General features: G+C 47.8%; 1 pseudogene; it reads left to right on the top strand.

The window, feature by feature from the left end:
- LOC146334128 (izumo sperm-egg fusion protein 4-like) overlaps positions 1–19,507 on the top strand; it is a 47,089-nt pseudogene extending 27,582 nt beyond the window's left edge.
- Positions 19,508–20,704: the final 1,197 nt, after the last annotated feature.

Here is a 20,704-nt window from a genome sequence, read left to right as displayed (position 1 = left end):
TCTGGATCTTGCTCAGGCATAAGAGTTGCGGGGTTTAACACGGTACACCGTGAAATAGTTAATTCCGGGGTTTGGAGCAACAAAGTCTCGTATTTGGTATAACGGGCGTTGGAAAAATGCTGGGTATTCCGCTGGGTTAACAAAGCGGATACTGCATGGGGTGCCCAGAGTTGCGAAGGGTGACCAAGTACAATGTCTTGGACGTTTTCAACGGTGAGTGCTGCGGCTGCAACACTGCGCACACAAGAGGCACAGCCTTTCGCAGCGCTGTCTAATTGCCCAGAGTAATACCCCACTGGCCTCCTATGAGGTCCAGAATTTTGAGAGAGCACCCCAGAAGCTGCACCACGTTTCTCATGTACAAACAGAATACAAGGGTTAGTATAATCTGGGAGACCTAAAGCTGGAGCAGATACAAGGGAGTCTTCACTTGTTCCCAAGCCTGGGAGTCGAGCCTCGTCCACTCACACTCTTCTGGGGCTGCAGCCTTTGTCTTCTCTAACCATGGCTTCACAATTTCAGAGAAGCCAGGGATCCGAGCTCTGCAATACCCCAACATGCCCAACGGGGCTCTGACCTGGGTTTTGGTGGAGGGGGCATTCATTTTTGTCATGGCATGCACACGTTTGCAAGACAACTTTCTGGTTGCACAAGACAGAATGTGTCCCAGATATTCAGCCTCAGACTTACACCACGGCAACTTCCTCCTTGCAATGTGATGTCCTCTTTCGCCTAGAGCGTTAACCAATACGACTGAATCAATTTTGCCATCTTCCTCTGAGCATGCACAGAGTAAAATATCAGGTCTAATACTGTATACATACGTGCACTTGCAGGGATGCTGCATATTATGGTGGTGGGATTTGGGACAACATTATGTCTTGGGATCACAAATTTATTCATTAGCCTGAGGTCTTGCACCATGCGGTAACTGGGGGGCTGTCCTGGCTCCACCCTCCTTTTGACAGCCAGAATTGGGGTGTTACAGGGCGAAGAACATTGCACTGAGACACCTTGTTTTAAGGGTTTTTCAATTAGTTTCCCAACGCATTCTCCAGCTTCCAATGACATGGGATATTGCTTCACCCGTGGGGGGGCCATGTCAGTATGGACAGTAATTTTTACAGGAGCGGCAGATTTTAGCAGACCAACTTCACCCGAATCTTCCACCCAGTACTCAGATGGCAGCCCTCTGAGCTCCTCCGGCAGATCTGTGTCTGTTGGGAACTGGCCTCCTCCAAAAAAGCCATGACATTGGAGGAAGATAGAGCCCATCTCCGCTGCAACTGATAGAAGCATTTAACTTTGCCAGCAGGTCCCTTCCCAAGAGGTTCACTGGGCTTTTTGACATCATCAGGAAGGAATGATCTGATGCAAAAGGACCAATTTTAACTGTAACTGGTTGACTCAAGGGAACGGTGGATAATTTCCCATCAATTCCCATTTCTCCGGAACCAGGAAGGGGCAAGGATGCTTTTTGCAGCGCCGGTGTCAAGAAGACAGTCATAAGGCTTCCCATTTATGTTTAGGGTCAGAAAAGGTTTTGCCAATTTCAATTTCCAGCTGTTTGGGGTTTGACTCTCGCTCCCAACCAACTCTAGACCTCCCTCTACCCGTCATTCCGACGTTCCAACACTTTCTGCTCCCTGCTAAGTGGCGGGCCCTTGCCCTTGCCCCTGCCCAGTCCACTGACCTTCTTGCCTTTGATTCCCCTTCTGGGGACACTCATTTTTCCAATGACCAGGTTGCTTGCAATAATGGCACATGTCCTGGCTGTACCCACCTCTCTGTCCTCCCTCATTTGTCCCTGCACTTGCTCCGCTACCACGTCCTCCCTGACCACATCCACGACCAAACTCCCGTCCTCTCCCTCGGCCACACCCCGGGAACCCTGTTCCTGTAAGGGCTGCTGCCAACAACTTTGCCTCTAACTCTTTCTTCCATTCCTTCTGCGCCTTCTTCTCCCTTCCATCAAACACATGCTTTGCTATTGTCAACATCTCCACACCATTTTCCTGCCACCCTGGCTGGTGTTCCCTGAAATACTTCTGAATATCAGGAGTGGCTTGCTCCACAGACATACCTACTATCAAGGCAGCATGCCTTGCCTCATCAGGGTCAATGCTCCCATACATGCGCAGAGCGCGAGTCAAACGAACCAGGAAATCAGCGGGGGATTCTGATTTTTCTTGGGTCACAGCCTGCACCTTAGACCAGTTTACAGTTTCCTGACCCATTTGTTGTAGAACAGTGCGCATCCATTCTTGGTACTGAGTCACGACTGTCCAATCGGCTGCATCATTCAGATTTAACGGGGGACAGGGGTCGGGGTAGGCGTTTAAAACCCCTATTTGACCCATTTGTGTGCAGACACTTTGAGTTTGGTTTGTAGCTGGATATATCCCTTGGGATGGCGCCAGATCCTGGTTCTCTAGGTAGGGAGGCAGCGGACAAGGCAGCGGAGGCAGCGCGGATGGTATACTCGTGAGGAACACTGCTTTACTTCTTGCCTGCCTTTTCTCAGCCATGTCAGCCCAGAGAAACCAATAATCCATGTTTTCGGGCACCCTGTCCTCTAGAACAAGGTGGAGATCTCTTAAGATGTTTTGGTTGAAGGATCCTTCGGGTGGCCATGAGTGGCTAAGAACTGGCCATTTTTCTGTGCACAACAGAACCGAGCGCTTTTTACTCAAACCAGACATGCTTGGCCGAGTATTCCATTGCTTAAGCATAACATCCAGAGATTACCCCGTCAGGACACTCCGACCCCTACCCATTTTGTCTCTTTCAACCAGTTAAGGCTGTCCTGTATATACCTTTCAATACTTAATGGACATCACCTTAAACAATGGAAACCAACCAAGGGGTCTCACCCTTTTTCACCAGTGAATCGTACCCTACATGGAGTTGGCCTTGGTTTTGAAGCACACCTGTCCCACCTGTCCAAGAAGACCCCAAGGTGAACTCACCTAGTGCCAGCTGGGTTGTTCAGGCATCCGAGTGGGGTGTGAATCTTAGGGATGTACGAAAGTCACTTACCTTTCCGCGGATTATGTTCATGGTGGGGGGGGGAGGCGTTCTGTCCCTCCCCCCAGAATCCTTGATGGGGGGGAGGCGATCCGGTCCTCCCCCCCGGAATCCTCGACGGCCGGCTGTGCTCCGTGGCGGCTCCACGGAGCAGCCGGCCAGGCCCAGGCCAGAGCTGTCTGCAGCCGGATTTCCGGCCGTGGAGGGCTCTGGGTAAAAAAAAAAACCAAACGCATATGCAAATGGCGGCGGCTACGGCGGCCACCATTTGTGTTCCTTGTTTTTCGCCGTCTTAGTCTACGTAAATATTTATGTAGACCATTACAGCGAAAAGAAAGGGGAACGCAAATAGCGTAGTGGGCGCTATTTGCGTCCCTGTTTGATTCGCCGTTTTAGTGTAGGTAAATATTTACGTAGGCTAAAACGGTGAATCAAAAAGGGACGCAAATAGCGCCCGCTATGCTATTTGTGTTCCCCTTTCTTTTCGCTGTAATAGTCTACGTAAATATTTACGTAGACTAAGATGGAGAAAAATAAGGAACGCAAATGGCGGCGGCTGTAGCTGCTGCCATTTGTGTACGCGTTTGTTTGTTTTTTAACTGGGATGTGATAGGCTACATAAGTCTTTACGTAGCCTATTATATTTCTGTAAAAAAAAAAAAAAACCCCAACAAGACTGCAAATGGTGGCAGCGGCAGCCGGTCGGAAGACCAGCAGCCTCTGCTGCCGGAGCCACCGCCGCCCGGAACATCTGCTCCAGGTAAGTCTCGTCCCGGGGGGATCTGCGGGGGGTGGGGGGGTAGCAGATCGTTCCGCCACAGATTTCGGGGGGCCGAATGCACTGGCATTCGGCCTCACCAAGATCTGTGGCAGAATTCTCTGACATCCCTAGGTGTGATTGCGCAGCAAAGCTGGCCTCTCCTGTCTAGCTCGCCAGAATTGTGGTAAAAGTCCAACACTGGACTCGGAGGTCCGTGCCCAGCTGCCCTCCAATTAAGCTCTGGACACACAGGTAAGATCCAACTCGAGTTGATTCGTGTACAACGAAGGCAGCTCTGCCAACACAGAGGCAGCGCAGGTCAACACTCCCCAGTTACATTTATAATCATAGTGTGGCTAAATAAGTGACATCAGCCAAGCCCAGCGCGCATGTCTGCTCATTGTCAACTGAACTTTTACTGAACCACCAGCCCCGGCTTCCTCTCTCGGAGCCCTGCAACTTTTCCAGGATTTATGACCCAATTATTTTGGAAGCACAATGATTCATAGGTGTGGGGTGAGTTGCTGTGCAAACAAGATAACTTATCTCTACTGTCCTAGCAGTTTCTTCTTTAGTACGGAAGAAACTGAGAGAGCAGTTTTAGGCTTGTGAGGAATCTGCCATGTAGGCGCTAAGAAGCTGAGACAACATGGTTTTGCCTTAACTGGCCTATTAAACACACACACACACACAATGTTAGTAGGCCCAAGTAAGCCCAGCAGTGGTTTCAATTGTAGTTAGCTGTACTTAAACTTCCACCAATCCAAAGTAGTTAAATGCAGTATTTGAAGCTTTCAGATATATAGCAGTATGGTCCAAACGTTTAGAGAAAAGGAAGGGGGGGGAGGATTAAGAGGAAGGTATAGCTACCTCTGCAGATCCGAAGCAGAGATCTGAAGACCAGGCTTTCGTGGACCCGTGGGAAGGTTGAAAGAGACCTCTCCTAGAATCCAGAGTGTAGAAGTCAGCAAAGTCCAGGTAGGGAAAATTAATCTAGGTAGAGAGTGAAGACAATATTTTAAATTGAAAAGTGTTGTGAAGCCCATGCTTCACCAGTAGGGATGTCAGAGAATTCCGCCACGTCTACGCTTTTTGCGTTCCCCTTATTTTCGCCATCTTAGTCTACGTAAATGTTTATGTAGACTAAGACGTGCCAAAATAAGGAATGCAAATGGCGGCGGCCGTGGCCGCCGCCATTTGCGTACATGCATTGTTTGTTTGTTTGTTTAAGTCAGACGTGATAGGCTACGTAAACATTTACGTAGCCTATCATGGCTGACTGCAGGGACACAAACAGCGGTGGCAATGGAGCGGAGCCAGCCGGCCAGGTTTCCGGGGGGAGGGACGGAACGCCTCCCCCCCACCATCAACATAATCCGCGGAAAGGTAAGTGACTTTTGTACATCCCTATTCACCAGTGAGTGAAATGAAATAGCAGGCAAAAACTACACCAAGCTACTCAGGTGCTAGGTGCCTGGATTAGAGAAAATGGCTTCTGGAAAGATAGCCCAAAATTGTCTCAAAGCCAAGAGAAAACATGTTCAAAAGAGAAAAGAGGACTCTTCTCTCCCAAAAGGGAGGAAAGAACGAAAAAAGCTCTGAAAACAAATCAAAGTCTGCTAATAAAGTTCAGACTTAAGCAAAAGGTAAAAATCAAGCAAGCCAGGTGGGACCAAACATGGCCCCTGTCTTTTTCACAGGGTGCTGTTGCTTTCTTTAACCCCCTGACAGCACTCAATTTTCTGCTTTTTGATTGGCTCTTTCTGTAGTTGCTAACTGGAAAATTTGGTTCTGAATGACATGGGGGGAGGGGCAGAAACCTGCAAGGACAGTTTCTCATTGTTTTAGGCAGCTGGTGTTACTCTAGGCCTTATCGGGGTACATGGCAACACTCCAGACTTGTGGAGCTGCTAGCTGCAGGGAGTAACAAACATAGCCTTTTCTCATACTGCTCCATTGTTCCATGGCTTGACCACAGCTTTGTCAGCACGACTGCCTGCTTCTCAAACTCCAGGCAGCAAAACTTTGTGCCCTCAATGAAAGACAGGCCTGCTTGTGAAGCAAAGTTTCACACTGTTGAGATAAGCCAGAACCTACTTGTGTGCTTGCCTCTGTTTCTTTAAAGACCTTACAGAGCCTGAGATCATGGAAAAGTGCTGAACAGTATATCACTTTGAAGTATGTGAGTGAGCTGGAACTTTGCCTAAAGGCGTTGGCTGTGCTGCCACATCCACTTAGACTTTGAGTCTGCCTAGTTGCTAACCTGAAGCTGATCAGAAACTTGTAAGCACTTTTAAGTGTGATACCCATGCGTAGGAGATGCTTTGTATGCTGCCTTGTATAACTACTTAGGGTTAGGGTTAGGGTTAGGGTTAGGGTTAGGGTTAGGGTTAGGGTCTTCATGGATCACTGCCTTGTTGTGGCGAAGGGGCTTGCGTAACTCAGTGAAGCCATAAGCTATGCCGTGCAGGGCCACCCAAGACGGACAGGTCATGGCAGAGAGTTCTGACAAAATGTGGTCCACTGGAGAAGGAAATGGCAACCCACTCCAGTATTCTTGCCAAGAAAACCCCATGGAACGTATCACAAGGCTAAAAGATATGATGCCGGAAGATGAGCCCCTCAGGTCGGAAGGTGTCCAATATGCTACTGGGGAAGAGCAGAGGGTATTTCCAAGTAGCGCCAGAAAGAGTGAAGCGGCTGGGCCAAACCCGAAAGGACACTCAGCTGTGGATGTGTCTGGTGGTGAAAAGAAAATCCGATGCTGTAAAGAACAATATTGTTTAGGAACCTGGAATGTCAGATCAATGAATCAAGGTAAGCTGGAGGTGGTCAAACATGAGATGGCAAGATTGAACATTGACATCTTGGGAATCAGCGAACTAAAATGGACAGGCATGGGCGAATTTAATTCAGGTGACCATCATATCTACTATTGTGGGCAAGAATCCCTTAGAAGAAATGGAGTAGCACTCATAGTCAACAAAAGGGTGGGAAAAGCAGTACTGGGGTACAATCTTAAAAATGATAGAATGATCTCAGTACGAATCCAAGGCAAACCATTCAACATCACAGTAATTCAAGTCTATGCCCCAAGCACTGAGGCCGAAGAAGCTGAGGTTGATCGGTTCTATGAAGACCTACAACACCTTCTAGAACTAACACCAACAAAAGATGTCCTCTTCATCATAGGGGATTGGAATGCTAAAGTAGGAAGTCAAGAAATCACCGGGATAACAGGCAGACATGGCCTTGGTGTACAAAATGAAGCAGGACAAAAGCTAATAGAGTTTTGCCAAGAGAACATGCTGATCATAGCAAACACTCTTTTCCAACAGCACAAGAGGCGACTCTACACATGGACGTCACCAGATGGTCAATATCGAAATCAGATTGATTATGTCCTTTGCAGCCAAAGATGGAGAAGCTCCATACAGTCAGTAAAAACAAGACCTGGAGCTGACTGTGGCTCAGATCATGAGCTGCTTCTTGCAAAATTTCGGCTTAAATTGAAGAACGTAGGGAAAACCACTAAACCTTTCAGGTATGACCTAAATCATATCCCTGATGAATATACAGTGGAGGTGAGGAATAGATTTCAGGGATTAGACCTGATAGACAGAGTGCCTGAGGAACTATGGACGGAGGTCCGTAACATTGTTCAGGAGGCAGCAACGAAATCCATCCCAAAGAAAAAGAAATGCAAGAAAGCCAAGTGGCTGTCTGATGAGGCTTTACAAGTAGCTGAGGAAAGAAGGGAAGCGAAAAGCAAAGGAGAAAGTGGAAGATATATCCAACTGAATGCAGAGTTCCAGAGAATAGCAAGGAGAGACAAGAAGGCCTTCTTAAATGAACAATGCAAAGAAATCGAGGAAAACAACAGAATGGGAAAGACTAGAGATCTCTTCAAGAAAACTGGAGATCTCAAGGGAACGTTTTGTGCAAAGACAGGCATGATAAAGGACGAAGAAGGCAGGGACCTAACAGAAGCAGATGAGATTAAGAAGAGGTGGCAAGAATACACAGAAGAACTATACAGGAAAGATCTGAATGTCCCTGATAGCCATGATAGTGCGGTCACTGAACTTGAGCCGGACATCCTCGAGAGAGAAGTCAAGTGGGCCTTAGGAAGCATTACTAACAACAAAGCTAGCGGAGATGACAGTCTTCCACCTCAGCTATTTAAAATCCTAAAAGATGATGCTGTTAAAGTGCTGCATTCAATATGCCAACAAATTTGGAACACTCAGCAATGGTCGCAAGACTGGAAAAGGTCAGTTTACATTCCAATTCCAAAGAAGGGCAACGCCAAAGACTGTTCAAACTACCGCACAATTGCGCTCATTTCACATGCCAGCAAGGTGATGCTCAAAATCCTACAAGCTAGGCTTCAGCAGTATGCGAACCGAGAACTACCGGAAGTACAAGCTGGGTTTCGAAGAGGCAGAGGAACTAGAGATCAAATCGCCAACATTCGCTGCATCATGGAGAAAGCAAGAGAATTCCAGAAAAATGTCTATTTCTGCTTCATTGACTACGCTAAAGCCTTTGATTGTGTGGATCACAACAAACTGTGGCAAATTCTTAAAGTGATGGGAGTACCAGACCACCTTACCTGTCTCCTGAGAAACCTGTACGAGGGTCAAGAAGCAACAGTAAGAACCAGACATGGAACAACCGCGTGGTTCAAAATTGGGAAAGGAGTACGACAAGGCTGCATATTTTCACCCTGCTTATTTAACTTATATGCAGAGTACACCATGAGAAATGCCGGGTTGGATGAATCAGAGGTTGGAATTAAGATTGCTGGGAGAATTATCAACAACCTCCGATATGCAGATGATACCACCCTAATGGCAGAAAGTGAAGAGGATCTCAAGAGCCTCTTGTTGAGGGTGAAAGAGGAGAGTGCAAAAGCTGGGTTGAAACTCAACATTAAGAAAACGAAGATCATGGCATCTGGCCCCATCACTTCCTGGCATATAGAAGGGGAAGAAATGGAAGCAGTGACAGATTTTACTTTCTTGGGCTCCAAGATCACCACAGACGGTGACTGTAGCCATGAAATTAAAAGACGCTTGCTCCTTGGGAGGAAAGCTATGGCCAACCTAGACAGCATAGTAAGAAGCAGAGACATCACCTTGCCGACAAAGGTCCGTCTAATCAAAGCTATGGTTTTCCCAGTAGTAATGTATGGCTGTGAGAGCTGGACTATAAGGAAGGCTGAGCGCCGAAGAATTGATGCTTTCGAACTGTGGTGCTGGAGAAGACTCTTACGAGTCCCCTGGACTGCAAGGAGGTCAAATCAGTCAATCCTAAAGGAAATCAACCCTGAGTGCTCATTGGAAGGACAGAGACCGAAGCTGAAGCTCAAATATTTTGGCCACCTAATGCGAAGAGAAAACTCCCTGGAAAAGACCCTGATGCTGGGAAAGACTGAAGGCAAAAGGAGAAGGGGACGGCAGAGGATGAGATGGCTGGATAGCATCACGGATGCAATGAATATGAACTTGAGCACGCTCCGGGAGAGAGCACAGGACAGGAAGGCCTGGCGTGCTCTGGTCCATGGGGTCACGAAGAGTCGGACACGACTGAATGACTGAACAACAACAACAAAAATACTTGCCTGCAAACCAGCTGTAGAGGAAAATTCCTGGCCACGTGAAGAGTACATGACCAGATAACGAAGCACCTCATGCACAGTGCCTGACCATTACCTAATGGGCAAGTTATTAGCTTAAAAGGGAAAAGGGTCTCCTTACAGGGCAGCTACTCCTAGCCTGACCAATCAGAAGTTAGCACATAGCTACATAGTTGTAAATCAGAAGTACAAGTGTGCTGAAGAAAGAACTGCTCTTTGTCAGCTTTGCTTTGAGCAGGGCTCCTCTGCTGATCTGTTTCGCGAGACAATAAAACTGAGTTGTGCCCTTCGTGCTGTGTGTTGGTTCCCTTCTTGAGAGGTGAATTGGCCAGTCCTCCAGGAAGAATGGGTTGGAGCATCTCGTTTACGCAGCAAGACCTCAGAACAAAGACATTCCAGGCCACTTTTCTGTTTTGAGGCAGACTGCCTTGCTGCAGCAATAAAACAGAATTGGATCCTTACCCCGTGTCTACGGCTTTATTGGACCCGCACTAGACGCGACCTATGGGGGCCATCCTGCCCTCTTCCCACAACTCCCATTCCATGCCATAGCTTCCTTCTAAGCCCTCTGTTCTCAGCACTTCAATTCAGAAAGAGATCTTAGTAACACAAATGATTAAGGGGAAAGGGGGGAGCAGAGGACGAAGGGGAACAGCTGGGAGTGCAGACCAGTAAACAGAAGCAGTAAGGTCTGGTCATGCTGAGGAGATTGCTTGTCTGTGTATACACATGCAGAGGACCCAGAAACTGAGTTAGCTGCTGCTGCTTTTTCTCTACACAACAGTTACTCCCCTCCCCCTCCTCAACATTCCGAGTGCCAGTTTATGAAATCTCATAGGGATTCATTCTACCAATAAAAATTATTTTAAAAATAAGTAAATTGAGTTAAAAAGAGATAAATTCTATTCCACCAACTACAATAGAAAGGGAATAGGAAAAGATATATGGTTTTTAGCTTCCAGCTTTTTGGCAAATGATGGACACAAACAGTTGCCAACACGTTTTCAGTGCCAAAACTGCATGACCCAGCATTTATTTTATTTTTTATGTTAACTTCCCTTTCTCCCTCAATCTTTAACCAATCTTCCTGAAATTTTCAGGTTGTGTAAAATAGACATTGCTGTCTGGTCCACGCAATTTTCAAGAAGATCGGTGAAACCCTTTCGATTTTATTAAGGTTAGAATAACCCTCCCCCCCTGATTTTCATTTAACATGGCGGAATCCTTTTTTGACTTATCACCTTATCTGTTGGAGGAACAACTGTGCCTCCAATAATAAACTGTATGGTCTCCCACATGCAAACTATATACTCTCCCACTGTGCTACACCCTTTCCCATAATGTGCGTGCCAGTGGAGGCTGGAGATAGCTCCTTTAGAGTTCTGACTGGTTCTGACTGAAACCCAGAGCAGATTCATTACCCCACTGACATCGGAGCCACCAGCCTCCACTGGCATGTGCATGCACATAATTTAAAACCTCGTGCCATCTCTTGTGCTTCCTTCAACAAATTTTCCATCGTCGTGTTTTTGCAGGAATAAATCAGTACGAAGCCATCTCTTGTGTGACCTGTCTCCAGACAAAACCAACTTGTTTTGGATATAACTACGAGTAAGGGGTCATTTTTGCTTGTCTTTTCTTTGAAAATGCAGGGTTTGGGAGATGACAATTGTTTCGTGTTTTGAGTGCACCAAGGCAGGGGCTCCTTCAACGTACTGTAGCCAGGGAAGCTGGACTCTGTGACCCATATAAACAATACAAATTGAGAAAAACTACACACACGCATTTTGTATGAATGATTTTGCTGGGCCAGGGTTTTACTTTGCTCCTCATAACCCCATGCACTCCCTCCCTCATGAACTCCCTCACCCACCACCCTCTCTCACACACCTTTTGAGATTTCAGCAGGCGTGGCCCCATACTGAGATCTAGAAACTTGCTTTAACCCCCCCCCCCCAGCAATCCCAAATTATGACTGCACTCAAGATCCTGAATCCTGTGTTCAGATATCAGGGTTCATATTTGCACAATGCATTCCTGGAATCCACACCCCTCTGCTGATAAGCAGAGATCTCTCTGCCACTGAGGGGAGATATAACTGCTTGCAGAATTTCATGGCAAGTGGCCAACATTGGCGGTTGGCAGTGAAGCCCACACATTTCATAAAACAGTTCCTGACACCTGCTGACAGTTGTGAGAATCCCAAAATAGATAAAGATCTAATTGCTGGGATCACGTTCTAAGAGCATCTCTACATCAGCCTAAAATCCTGAATTTAAAATGGGGCTTTCTGCTTAAGTGCAGGATCTCAACAACTCCCATTTTCACCAGCTTCCTTTCCCCCCTCCCCTTCCCTGACTCCTCCCCTTTCCCCCAACTGCAGATTGTTTTGTGGGGTTTCCCAGCTTTTGTGCAGTTTTTCCTCATTCCAAAAGGTTGAAATGCCTCTCTGAAGGCTGAGTTCTTGGCAGGAAGAGCTTGAAGCTCAAATATGCCCTGCCCACCCCTGGAATGCAGCCCCCAAGAGCTTCTCTGAAATGGAATTTGGCCTTTGGGGTGAAAGGGATTCCAGTGGCTACATCTTGCATTCCACTTCTCCAACAGGTCCTCTGAACAATGGGAAGATGCCTTGAAGGGACTCTAGGAGCACATGTGAGTCTCCAGGGCTGGGCAAGGGTCCTGTTGCACAAAACACTAGTGTTGCCCCCTGGAGGCTAGTCCAGTTTGCACCAAAGAGGAGAGTCAACTTCAGGCCTGGTCCAACTCAATTTTATTGTTTGCAAATAGTTCGACAGAGGAGCTCACACTCAAAAGCAGAGTTGACCCTGGGCAGCTCCCGCGCCACAGTTTTATCACCTCAGCTTGCATTCCTCAGCCAGCGTGTCACTTTGATTGGTTGCCAGCAGTTTGCCTGGCTACCTTATCTTAGGGTTACTGCTCACTCATTCCAGGCACACACAGCTCTCACAATACTACGTGCTGCTTAAGGCACATACAATGGCTTTTAGGTTACATTTTTACTACAATTCCCCCCTCAAAAGGCTTTTCGCAAATTTATACTCTCTTCGGTCCAGCGGTGGACTACGCACTTAAAGGCGCAAACTATTATCACTGTGCCATTGACGGTTTTCTCTAAACAGCAAGTGAGGCCTAGGACGCCTTTGTTCTAGCTACTAGAATGTTGACAAGAAAAACACATTTTTGGGTGTAAGTCTGGAATTTGAACTTTTGGAACTCAGTTTTGTTCAGTTCATCAGGAACCCTTGAAACGAGAGTGCCCTCTCTCTGTAGAGCTACCTGTGGTTTTCTAATTAAGGCAGGCAACAAAGTAAAGTTTCTGACAGTTGATGGGTGTTTGTAATAGAGAGCAAAATCATCTCTATTATGCTTAAACATGAGCTCAACATGCCTCTTAAACTAATGTTGTTGTTTTTTACTTGAGTGGGGAGTGTTGAGACAACTAAACTTAAGAAGGAGAGAATAATGCACATGAGTAAGCGTTAGGAGAAAGCTCTCTCATGAACAAATACTTGAGGCCCTCCAGGGGTTCATTATTCCAACGGCTGCCTTCAGGTGGGTCAGCTTCCGGTGTGACCCGCTCCGGTGCAGGTGATGCCTTTAGTCAGTGTGATGAATCCACCTCTTCCCTTTAGCAACTTCTATAGCAATGGGAGTGGTAAGTAGAATCTGAAACGGACCCTTCCACTTCTCGGTAGGTGGTTCATCTTTCTAGGACTGGATTAGCACCCAATCACCGGGATTGAGATTATGCGCTGGAGCGTCTAAAGGCCAGGATTGGTGCGGTGTCGCAAACCTGTGAAAACAAAACAGACTGCAAGGCAGTAACATAATCTTGAATCTTAAAACTCTTACTTCTAAATTCACATTTAAGCTGTCAGCCATAGGTAATATCCGAGGTGGGCACTTATGGAACGTTTAAAGGGTGTTAATTTAATACTTCCCTTGGGGGTGCACCGTACTCGAGTCAAGGTGATTGGCAAGGCCTGTGGCCTTTTAACTTAGTCTTTAAACACATTCTAGTGAGCATTGTCTTTAAGGTGCGGTTCATCTTCTCAACTTGACTTGTGGATTGAGGTTTTCAAGGGGGGTGTAGCTTCTGGTTAGTTTGTTATGCCTGGGCCACTACTTGCGTCACTTGTCCAACAAAATGGGGCCCCTGGTTTGATTCAGTCTCTTTAGGTAACAAGAGCCTAGGGATTACTTTTTAACAGGATCTTGGCTACTGTCTGTGCGTGTCAGGAGTGCCCTAGCGGCCTCTTTCAGTAGACTCCAATAGCCAACTCAAGACACAGATGAAAGGATTCTTTTCAAGGCTTTAATCCTTTTACAGCTTAATGACTCTTTCAGATGCTAATCACCAGCAACTAAGCAAGGAACAGCAGAGTGGCCTATGCTCTGAGTAGGCAGTTGATCCCCGTTTGAAGGAGAGTCACTTGAAGACCCTGAACTTATGGGCTAGGGAGAGATCCTCCCTCTTTCCCTTGGGTCCATGGGAGGCAGCCGTTGCTTGCATGCAAAATGGGCGCTACGCCTCCTTTCTGCACCCTCCATCGCTCGTCGCTCCCTGCGTCTGCGTCGAGCGTCTAGCAAGCCCTGTTCCCGCACTTTCTCACTGCTAGGATCACTATCTATCTCAGGAATGCTGGCAGGAGGAATCTCTGCCAGGTGCTGAGCCTGTGAGGGATGAGCTGGCTCCTCTCCCACGGATTGCTGATCCTTCTCAGAATCAGAACTGCTCTGGGGTTCTATCGGCTCAGTTTCCACCCTGACAGTGCGGTGCAGTCAATTGGTTTTATTATTACTAGCAGGTACCGATAGCCATGAGTCTGGGGCAACTCTGAAAAGTCAATTTGAAATCTCTGAAAAGGATAGTAAGCGCATGGGCGACTTCTCATTTGAGCTGGGGGCTCAAGCATCTTTGGATAGTTTTTGAGGCACAAAGGGCAATTAGCCACTGCTCTCAGGTCTTGCACAAACCTGAAGGAGGCGCTATCTGCCTCGGGCACACCCAAAATTGGGGTGTTAAAGGGGGATGATCCCTTTATTAGCCAACCATAATTTTTGAACTTCTCACTGAGCGGCTTCAAGCCTGCACAGGTGGCTTTTTTCAGAGGATACTGCCTCACACACACAGGGCTCTCCCTTTTTAAAGAAGATTTTAACTGGTGTCATGCATTTGCTCGGGCAGGGGTTCTGTCTGCCCACACATATGGATCAACATTCTCTAAAATCTCAGTCCCTTTGGCCTCTGACACAATTTTGATTGCTTGAAGGGCCATCTGATAATTTGAGCCCTGCTTTACTGGCAGCTGTACTACAATCCGATTATCATGGAAGAAGATTTCAGCTTGCAGTTTTGTTAACAAGTCCCGCCCCAAGAGGGCAACCAGGTATGCAGATGAAACTACAAAGGCATGTTCCAGTATGTTATTTTTAATCTTCATGAGGAGGGGCTTACACACGGGCAATTTAGTTTTTTTCCTTCAATTCCTTCTACAGCTACATGCCTTTCACTTTCTCTCGCTGGGGAGCGGGGGCTTCACAGGGATCATAGAAAATGTGGCTCCAGTATCTACTAGGGCCTCACAGTCCCTGCCACCAACCCTTACTTTTACCTTGGGATCCTCCCGAGCGTTTTTTTGTAGGGTGGTGACCTTAGATCCCGGTCCCCTTCAGCTAGACTCCCCCCCAGAGGACTCTGCCTGCATTTGGCAGCCTTCAGGGTGAGTCTCTTTTCTCTTTCAATTCTGGACAATCTTTCTTCCAATGTCTCTTCTCTCAGCAATACGCACATTTATCGAGCCCCGGTCAGCCCTTTCCTTTTCCGCCCCCCTCGCCCCCGGTTGCTTCTGTATTTTTAAGCCACCGTTTATATTTTCACCCAGGGCGGCTGCCAGCATTGCCTGTTCCTTTTTTCAGGAATGGCACTCTTTTCATGTGCTCTCACATGCACCATAGCTACTTCATTTGGCTTCATCAAGGCATCTAAAAATTTTATAATCTAGGTTCTGATAAGGCTAAAGCAGGTGATGATATTAAGGCTTGCTTCAATTGAGGAAAAGCCTTTTTTATTTTAATTGTCTGCTTCTAGTGGGTAATATTTTTGTCAAAGCTTCATACGGGGGCTTTGCCCCTTTTTATGGCTGCTATAGCCCCCCTCTTGTAACAGGCACACTTATCTTTTGGCTTGCCTGTTCTGCAGATCATGTTTCAAACTCTCTGTGCCATGCACCAGCTTTAACTCTTTACTTGTCTTCTCTGCAAGTTAGGCTGTTTGCCATTGCTTCAACAGAGACAGTTTTTCCTGATGTTCAGTCAGAATCTGGCTTCCTGTCACTTGAGCCCATTCTTCCGTGTCCTGCACTCTGGGATGATGGAGAAGAGATCCTGGCCTTCCTCTCTCTGACAACCTTTCATGTCCTTGAAGAGCGCTATCAGATCTCCCCTCAGTCTTCTCCTCTCAAGGCTAAACATGCCCAGTTCCCTCAGTCAAATGCGGCTTTTTAGCTGAGTGTTGAAATCACAAATCAAACTGTACACTGAGCTGATCACAAACAAACACACAATCTACAACAACGGGAGTTTAAGGCTATGACAAGCCTCACAGTACTTTTCACGGCAAGTCTTTAACTGTCCAAAGTTCCAGTCCATGTGCAGAGTGCCTCTCAAAAGTCTGAACAATCATAGACCTAAACAAAGAAGGCTTTGGGCCATAAAGAGAAAGCTCTCTGTCTCTTCATCAGTTCAAATGGGGAAGGTGTAACCTTACACCTCTTCTAGATTCCTCCACAGATAAGAACAGAGCAGTGCTGCTCAGCTTTCCAGCTGTGATGCTTTTCTTGTATTTTTTTTTGCAAATCTCACTCTTTTGTCAGGTCCTCACAGACACCTTCCAGCCTCTCTGCTTGCTAAGGATAAACCAGCCACGGCGAAGGGGGGTTAGGCAAGTCCCCCTTGGCTCTGCTCTGAGCAGGCTGACAGAGAGAAGCTTACACAGACCCTGATATTTTAAGAACTTGCTCTGTCTTTGTTTCTTGATTTTGCCACAGTCTTTAAGACTTCAAACAAATCTCTTTCTTCAGAAGTTGCAACTTTTTCAACTGCTTTTGCTTCTTCTAACAAACTTGGATACGGTGGCAGACAAACTGTCTCTGGAGGGCCCCCTCCCTCCCTCCCCCAACAACCTCTCCTCCCAACCTAACAGACCGAATAAGATGGGGGGGGCTCAGGGCACCTTGGGCAGGGTCTCCCAATCTTCAAGCTCCTTCCGTGGGGCTTGAATCGGGGAGAACAGGGGCTTTGGGCTTCACCTCTGTGCGTACCATCATGACTTTACAATATTTAACTTTATATTCAACCTTTTCTCGCCTTCAGTGGATTTTGGTCAGTACTTATCCAAATGCCAATAACCTCACTTTCCTTGAGGCAAATCTATCTCACTACTTGATTCAGACACCACCCGGGGTCTCTTGCCCCTGCAGTCCTTTGCCAGTAACACATTTACACATTTACACTTCCGTAACTAAGGGGGATTCTTTCCGCACCAATTCAACCAACGATTAATATAGGGGAATTGATCCCATTCACCACATTTTTATATATAGCATTTACAAGATTTTCATCGAAGGATCCTATGTCTGGCCAAATGCTGGCCAGTCCAGTTGGCAAAAGAAGGTCAATTTACCCTTGGCCATCTTAATTCTAAAATCTCCTTTGAACTTCCTAAAGTTCCTGAGCATGCATCCCAGTGGGGTTGCGGAGTTTTCTTTATGGGAGCTACCCAACCCCATTGTGCCTACCTCTGTTCAAAACCATACATGGAGCCTGACAAACCTCAGACGCTCCAAAGGCAAGTCAAACAGAAAGACACAAGGGAAATCAAATACTTACTCTGCCCAGCACCCTAGTGCCATCCCTTCGGACCTGTTCAGCCTGGTTGACTCAATCGATGGAGTCCACGCCTTTAACCTCCCAGGTGTCCCGGCCCCCATTCTCCAGTGCCGTGGCAGACCTCAAAGGCGGTCCGGCGCGCCCCACGGGCACCTTTGCTGGTCTTGTCATTCGACCCCGGGGTGGTCCAACGGGACTCCTGCCTACTCGCCAGATTGTTGCACAAATTGCTAATGTCGCCCCTGGAGGCCAGTCCAATTTGCCCCAAGGCGGAGAGTCAACTTCAGGCCGGGTCCAACTCGATTTTATTGTTTGCAAACAGTTTGACAGAGGAGCTCACACTCAAAAGCAGAGTCGACCCTGGGCAACGTCCGCGCTACAGTTTTATCACTTCATCTTGAATTCCTTAGCCAGCGTGTCACTTTGATTGGTTGCCAGCAGTTTGCCTAGCTACCTTATCTTAGGGTTATTGCTCACTCATTCCAGGCATGCGCAGCTCTTACAATACTACATGCTGCTTAAGTAGGGATGGCAGAGAATTCCGCCATGGATTCCAGTGAGGCCGGATTCTTTAGAATCTGCCCCCCCGGAATCCGTGGTGGAACGGCTTCCTGCCCCCCGCCCCCCGCAGAATCCCCCCGGGACGGACCTTACCTGGGGTGGATGCGGCGGCGGTGGCGGTGGTTGGTCTCCTGGCCAGCCGTGGCCGGGCTGCTGCGGCCGCCATTTGCATCCTTGCAGCTGTGACAGGCTACGTAAGTATTTACGTAGCCTATCACGGCTAACCCAAAAAACCCCACAAGAAAACAGCGCAAATGGCGGCGGCTATGGCGGCTGCCATTTGTGTTCCCTATTTTTCGCCATTTTACCCTACATAAATATTTACATAGGCTATTACGGCGAAAAATAGGGGAATGCAAATAGTGTAGTGGGCGCCATTTGCATTCCTTTTTTTCCCGCCGTTCTAGTCTACGTAAATCTTTATGTAAGCTATTACGGCGGGGGGGGGAAAGTAACGCAAATAGCGCCCACTACGCTATTTGTGTTCCCCTATTTTTTCCACCGTAATAGCCTACGTAAATATTTACGTAAGACAAAATGGCGAAAAATAGGGAACTCAAATTGCGGCCACCGTGACCGCTGCCATTTGCGTCCGCGGCAGCCCGTCCGCGGCTGGAACTCTGGCTGTGGACGGCCCTGGCCGGCTGCTCCGCGGAGCCACCACGGAGTGGAGCTGGCTGGGTAGGATTCTGGGGGGGAGGACCGGAGCTCCTCCCCACTGTTGAGGATTCCGGGGGGAGGGACGGAGCGCCTCCTCCCCCACCGTGAGTCAATTCCGCAAAAAGGTAAGTGACTTTCATACATCCCTATACTTAAGGCACATACAATGGCTTTTAGGTTACATTTTTACTACTGTCCTTCAAAGCAAAGTACTGAGCACTCAGGCCCAACAAGGACTGAGAAGTCCCTGGGGCAGCCATGATTGGGGAGAGTTAGCCCAGTAGAGCAACCACAGCTCAGCAGTAGGAAGGAAGCAGCGTTCTCCTAAGTCACACCATCTGTCCCAGTATCTTCTCCTCTGAGTGGTAGTGGCTTTCCAGGGTCTCCAGCAGAGGTCTTTGGAATCCCTGCTACCTGTTCCTTTTTTTCTTTTTTTTTACTTTAGATACAGGGTATTTAACCTGGGACCTTTGACATGCAAAGCTGGTGCTCTACTGACTGAGCAATGGCTATTAGTCATGATAGTTATATACTGCTGATCAAAGAAGGCAGTTCTGGGCTTGATGGATCAGCAATCTGCTCCCTATCAGGAGCCTCAAATATTCATCCATTCCTCCCTGGGGAGGTGGGATTAGTTCTCTGGAATCACCCAGTCATCTGGTGCTGTGGGCTGGTCTCCCAGCTCTAACTGGGCATTCCCCAGTTTGCAGGGCTCTGAAGTATGAGTTGGCTCTTTTATTCTGTTAGAACCAGAACTGGGGAGGAAGGGAGGAGACAGAGACCTTGGTTTTGGGGGGTGAACTGAAATGGGGACTTGACTCCATAAGGTTCCAGGGAACCCCCATCCTGCATGTGCTCCCAAGATGCTGCAATTTGTGCAGGTCAACATGGTACATCAAGCTGAATGTGGCACAAAGGAACTGCTGTGCATGTGTGGCAGGATCTGAGCTGTGCACATGCGCAGCAAGGCCCAAATTGTTCTGGCTTTTTTGCGTGTGTTGGGCAAGGCCTGTGCCTTTCTGGGCTCTAAAAACAGTTCTTTATGCTAGGCCATCTGTCCCCAAGGGGCCCTCCAGAAGTTTTGGACTTCAATTCCCATCAGCCCAACCAGCATGGCCAATGGTCACAGACGATGGGAGTTGCAGGCCAAAACATCTGGATGGCACCATCGGGGAAGGCTGTGTTAGGAAGAGATCTGGCCCAAAAGTCCAATTTTGTGGAAGAATTTCCATCCTGAGCAAAACTCTGGAATTGTGCTGCTCTTTAGTAGGGATGTACTGTTTGAGGGTCAACTGGACTCCTGATCCATAATTTTCCCTATTTTTTCTCTCTCTCTCTTTCAGAAACAATTTGAGCTTGTAAGTTGGGGATTCTGTCTCTTTATGAGACAAGGCCTTCCATCGAGTTAAAAATTCAAGCACAGTAACCAATACTTACTTTGCAACTTTCCACAAAACACGCATCACTGCAATGAGTCTCCTTGTAGGAAAGTTGGTCGGGGGCGGAGGGAGGACCACAGTGTTTCCACAGTGGAAACATTTGACTGTCTTCAAATGATGGCTCTGTGCCACCTCCAGTACCAGAGGCAGCGAGCCTGTGTACACCAGTTGCTGGGGAACCTGGGCGGGAGGGTGCTGTTGCGCTCGTGTCCAATGGGTTTCCCACTGGGGCTTCTAGTTGGCCACTGTGTGAACAGAATTCTGGACTGGATGGACCCTGGGCCTGATCCAGCAGGGCTCTTCTGATGTTCTTATGTTCAAATGGCAAGCTGGAGCGATTTGGCTTAGCTCCATGGGGGAAAGGAAATCAGGCATGCACTGCTAGCCCAGGTGTGGCCAAAGCAAAATAGAAATAGCCAGGTATTGGGAAAATGGTATGAGGAAGCTGTCAGTCAGCCTTCCCCAACCTGGTGCCCTCCAAATGTGTTGGAATGCAACTCCTATCATCCTCAGACAATATGGCCAAGGACCAGGGATGATGGAAGTTGCAGTCTAACACATCTGGGGGGGCACCACTTTTGGCTGGCTGCTGTAAGGTTTGACCCAGCATTCCCTACCCCTGGGCCTGCCAGATGTGTCCACACTGGCTGGGGATGATAGGAGTTGACATTCAACACATCCAGAGTCCCCCAGATTGGAGAAGGC

This window comes from Heloderma suspectum, chromosome W, assembly GCF_057233095.1.
Source record: "Heloderma suspectum isolate Gila_16-S chromosome W, 16-S_ref, whole genome shotgun sequence".
In the NCBI taxonomy this organism is placed as follows: domain Eukaryota; kingdom Metazoa; phylum Chordata; class Lepidosauria; order Squamata; family Helodermatidae; genus Heloderma; species Heloderma suspectum.
This window is presented reverse-complemented; position numbering and strand designations above follow the sequence as displayed.